Source organism: Corvus brachyrhynchos, unplaced genomic scaffold (assembly GCF_000691975.1).
Source record: "Corvus brachyrhynchos isolate BGI_N302 unplaced genomic scaffold, ASM69197v1 scaffold48, whole genome shotgun sequence".
Lineage (NCBI taxonomy): Eukaryota > Metazoa > Chordata > Aves > Passeriformes > Corvidae > Corvus > Corvus brachyrhynchos.
In genome coordinates this window covers 2,089,393-2,094,974 of record NW_008240027.1, presented here as the reverse complement: position 1 = coordinate 2,094,974, position 5,582 = coordinate 2,089,393, and positions in this window count along the sequence as shown.

Sequence of the window (5,582 nt, the reverse complement as noted above, 5' to 3'; positions counted from 1 at the left end):
CGTGGAGGACAGGGGCACGGCGCGGGCAGCGGCATACCCCGTACCTCAGCTGTCCTCACCGGGACCCCCGCCTCCTCAGCCTCACGGGAGGGTGGAAGGAGGGAAACTTGTGTAGTTTAAAACACGCATCGCTAGCGATCCAGCTTCCACTTGGACCGAAAAGCCTCAGCAACTCGACCTGAGGGGATTCTTGGCGACGGGAGCACTTCCAGGGTCCCTGAGGGTCTGGAACCCTCTCTGGAGGTCATTGCAGAAGGCATTTGAGTTCAGCAGCTGCAACTCACACCACCTGCCGTGTGTTTAAAGGGTTTCAGAGCAGAGGACAGGCTGACAATGCCTGTCACCGTCAGATGCAAGAACTCCTGCATCTCCAGATCCATTCTGGGCAGGGATGGGAGTCAGGGTGCCGGACATAGCCCATTCTCCTTGCAGGACACTGCCCAGCCCAGGGTATCTCCCTCATCCTGCTGTGTGCAGCAGAGCCAATTTGTATCCTGGCTTTCCCATCACCTCCCTGACTGCAAACCCTTTCCAAAACCGGGAAGTTCCTCACTGTATTGACAATGATCAAAACTACCAAAATTTACGTGATGAAACACAGTCATTACTATTATGATGCATGGTGCTTGCTCTGGCAAAACTCAGAGTGGAGCCAGCAGAGTTTTGCCAATGACAGTGACAGACTCAGGCCCACTTGGATGTAAACGTGGCTTCCTGAGAGCCCCGTGGAGTCTGTGAGGGACACCAGTTGCTGTGGTGACTGATGGACAAAAGCAGCCACACAGATTACTGAGAGGCACTTCGGAACCACTGTGTGTGCACCCCTGCACACTGCTCCTGGCAAGAGCAGTTCACCACAGTGTCAGAACCAGCAGCTCCTTTCTAAGTGATGACGCTCATCCTCTTCTCTCTCCTCCCACATGTCCCAGACAGGTAAAAATCAGGCGGAATAGGGGACTGGTTTTTCTTCATTGTGTTTCTAGTTCTTTAATATTTCAAATAAATATTTCATTTTCTGGTTCCACCCTGAGAGATATGGTTCAGATAAGGGAAAAATAGAGAAGGACAGAGAGGCAGAAGTTTTTTTAGCACATAGGGTGTCCCATTGCTGCAGCACAGGATGGTCCAGTGAGACAACCGAGTTATGGCCACACTGGTGCTGGTGGCCTGGAGTCACCTGTGGCTCCGTGCTGTTGGGATAGGGAGTGGCAGCAGTGTGTGTGTGTTGCTTTGTAGGCAGTGAGTTCTCACATGGCCTCCCCACCAGCTTGCTTCCCTGGCATTGCTGGTGTGATGGCACAGGGACCGGGAGGGCAGGGCCTGGCTTCACGTACCCACGCCATCTTTCTCTCTGCAGCAGCCCCACCTTTCTCTCAAGTGTGCCTCAGCACTCGTTCTCAGCCCACCCATCCCAAATATGCAGGGTCACTGTTGGTGACAACACCTGAAATGAAGGTCCAGAGCAGGAAAGGTTGTACAGCCCATGTCGCAGCAGATACCACACGACAAGGGCTAAGTAGAGTCACAACACAGGATCCTGTTGCTTTTCCCTAAGCTGCTACAAACCTTTTAAAAGCTACAGGCTTGATGCTGTCCTGACACTGTAACACAGAACTGCATTTGCTCCAGCTGGATCAAACTCTCCTTGCATTCAGCAAGTGCCACTTCCTAAGTGGCATGGCTGCACTTGCCTGGCGTAATTGCTTTGACATGGTCTACCCTTTCTCTAGCTCCTTCCCAAATGCCTTCCAAAGCAGTGAGAGAACAGAGGGGCCTCGTCAGGAGGCTGGTATGGACATCAGGAGTGACATGACCCAGCGTCTCATGCCCTGGAGAAGACGCCTGGGAGGTCTGTGAGGATGTGAGGCCCTGCTTGGAGCTGGGTGCTGTGCTGTGAGGGAGGCGATTGCCCTCATCGATAGCGTACATATCAAAGCACTCAGGGCAAGAATAAACAAACATCTTTGGCACTGTGCTCATCTTCCATGAGCCAAAAGGCAGGTGTGTGTGTGTGTGTGTGTGTGTGTGTGTGTGAGGATAGCAAGTTTTCCAGCCGTTTCCCTGAACTCAGCCCTGATGTTGCAAGAACTGTCTAGCTCTGAAAACACGGCCTCGCCTTGATTTATGCCGCTTGTGGGTAAGATGACTAAGAAGAAGGGGGAAAAAAAAAAGAGCAGAACAGGAACAGAAATCCCAGTGGGAGCACGATGAGGGTGTGTACGGATTTGGTGGGACAGTCAGGTTGGGGAAACTGCAGCCAGAGCTTCAGGCAGTAGGCAGAGGAGACCACAAAACCACATGATGTGTGTCATGATGTTCCACCTAAGATACAAAAGCATGCCACAAGTTTTATGAAGGCAACTCTTTGGTAACAGTAAAGAAATTAATTCTTTTGTGAAATTGTAGCATTTTTTTCTCCTTCAGATGAGTTCCATATGTCCTTGTGATTTTTTACTTTTAAACACAGCAGTTTAGAACAAATCTTAAGTAACATTTAGCCTGCTTCTAAAGTAAATATTTACAAAAACATTAAATAATGGTGCTGATCTCTGGAAAATGTGTATTGCTCCCTACCTGCTACTGTTTTGTCCCTATCTGGAGTAATAGAGAAGCTTTGTAATAAAGCCCAAGGCTGTAAAAGCAGTATAACAGTGTGTTTAGAAGTAATCAGATGGAAAATACTGACTGTTAAAAACTGTAAAGAGATAAGAGGGCTAAGCTGCGAAGGGAAGGCTATGTTATTTTGGTTTAACAAATTTTAAGAAAATTAATAAGGGAATTGGCTTTTAATCTTACAAAAGCTGTATTATTTTTGTGGAAGCATAATAAATAGTTTTTAGCTGTTATTTATGTCATGTGTCATTTTCAAAGAACCTTACTAAATAAATATTAATCATTTCACCAACCACTTAAAGGCAACCACTTTTAGGGGTGCAGTGAGGCAACAACTTACCAAGGGAGTTGTGCTAAAACAGGACGCAAAGACAGCCAGATTCAATAAGGAGTTCGTGTGGGTATAAAAAATATTTGTGGAGGCTTTAACAGTATCTTTAATGACACAAAACAAACCCCCATGGAATAGAGGGTAAATTTCTTTGTTAATGAGAAGCTTGCATTGGAACTTGTAATTACAGTGAGTTTCCAACAGGTAAAGAAGATGATTAGATTTGAGAGAAAACAGCGTGAGAGGGATCAGTATTTGCATGCAGGGAAGCGTAACATTTTTTTTAAAGAAGATGCTCCTCTCCATTCACTTTCCTCACAGGAAACACACCATATTGTTGGCCTGTGATGTATCAGTATTTCCCTGTCTCCACCATGGTGTACTTTTCTTTTGAAGGCACCCAGTAGATTTCAGTCTGTGCATTTCTCACAACCTTCCTGCAACAAGGAGCTCTGCTGGCCAGTGACTCTCCCCAAACCTGTCCTGTGTCAAAACTGGAAGAGTAAGAACCCAGCTTTTCCTTCTTCCATGAATGAAGCTGGAAGTGTCTTCTTCCAGAGATGGCAGATGAGATTCAATCTTCTTGTATGCTGCAGATCACAGAACAATTTAGATTGGAAGGAACTTCCTGAGGTCTCTGGTCCAACCACTCTGAGCATGGTTAATTTCAATATTAGATCATGCTGCTGAAATCCAATTAAAGATGCTAATTAGATTTCTTTATTCTTATACACAGGTGGCATTCTCTGTAGCTTCCCTGGACTCAAAAAAGTGTGAAGCCTAAAGCAGTTGCGCCGCTAGCTGTCATGCCATGACTTGTTATTTGCTGTGACACCTGTGCTGTGATATGTCGGGCAAATACATTTTCCTGCAGAAGATTGATTTTGATGTTGTAGTCACATAAAACATCATTGCTCAGTCATGCAATTCATGATTTGAAACATGCAGTTGTCAGAGGAACAAGCTTCCACTACTTAAGGCTGTCACGTTGAAACTGCTGAATTATCACCACTGTTTTAATGTTTCACATCTTTTTTTTTCATGTGTGTTGCAAGCAATACAATGTAGCCACTGTAGTCAGTCTTGTAGTTCCTTGCCTGTTTGTCCTCCTGTGTCCAATTCAGTGTCTTTGGTCTCAGTGTAGCAAAAACAACCAATCTAGTTCTTGAAGAAAATCCCTTCTCAACCGTGACATCCTCCCTCCTAAGAACGAGGTATGAATTTTGCAGACCAACCAGCATTAATAGCTTGTATTACATTTTGCAAAGTCTCACCTTGTGCTGTGGCCTCTGCAATGACAGACCACATCCTGCCTGAGACTAGGCGTGTAAATAGCTGAAGAAAAACTTTCCCAGTGTCAGACTCTGGAATGCATTCTGCCTCTGTATAAAGTTTAGTCTGCACTTGTGTATGTATATAATATTACCTATGCACACCTCTAAGAAGGTGTATGTAGCTCTGTGTGTGTGTATTTGTATATATTACTGCATTCATGCACACACACACATCTATTTATCTATATATCTATATCTATATATCTATATATCTATGCATACACACACACAAGATCATGGGATAGGTCAGTACTGTTAATGCTCCCTTACATGCTTTTCAGTTCTCTTTCCCATCGTCTCAAAAATATTCTGAATTTTAGCCCATGGAGGCAGAAGCCTGTCCTTCTCTGATGTCCTACCACAAGTGTGGTGGATCCTGTCTTTTCAAGATCTTCTGTCTGCACCTTAAGCAGAACATTACTGTTCCATTCCTAAAGCATATTAAATCAGAGTGAAAAAAAAGATCTGAAAGCAGCTCATCCACCTGAACAGAAGTAATCTCCCTGCTGCATAGAAAAGGCTGTAGCTGTTTCCATAGCACAATAGATTATCTCCTTGAGGCTTAATAAGCAAAGAGATTTCTTCCTGTTCAGCATAGTTCAGTGTGCAGTTCCAGAAGCTCCACTTAATTTCATAAACAGTTGAAGCCTCTTTCGTGTTTGGAGAATTATTAGGAGTTCAGCTGCTCAAGAGTCCTCTAAATGCTCCACTCTTTATTGTCATTCACTCTATTTTCTTTTCCTGGTTTCTAGATTGCCATTGATTTATGCAACCTGGGTATCACATTATGTTCATTGGTGTTTATTAATGAGAAGCCTCAGAGGGTTTTTTAAGTGGGATGAGTCTTTATTATAAGGCAGCTAAACCGGCCCTCCAAGACAGCACTTCTGAAAGAGGAGTCTCTGTGTCTTTGGCCTAACCTGGAGCAGAATATTCCAAGCAAATGCAATAATGTTGTGTATATGTCTGAAGTAGCTCATTTATTAACAGCATTCCTATTCCAGTGGCTTGGAACACATAACAGACATGCAAAATGTGCCAATATTTTGGTAATTTGGTGTAAAAACTGCTGCTTTTTTCTTTTGGAGCTGGTAGAATATGGCTCACATTTGTTGTGTGTGTGTGGGCCTGCTCCTTATTAAACTCGTGGTCCTTTTTTCCAGTAACCACTTCAGTGCTGTGAATGAACATAACCAGTTCAGAAAAACACCATCTGTCTATTGGATAAACAAAAGTCTAGTTAGCTGGAAGTTTAATAGATCACAAAGTCTCACCAGGTCCATTTTTATGTTAATAAATTCCAC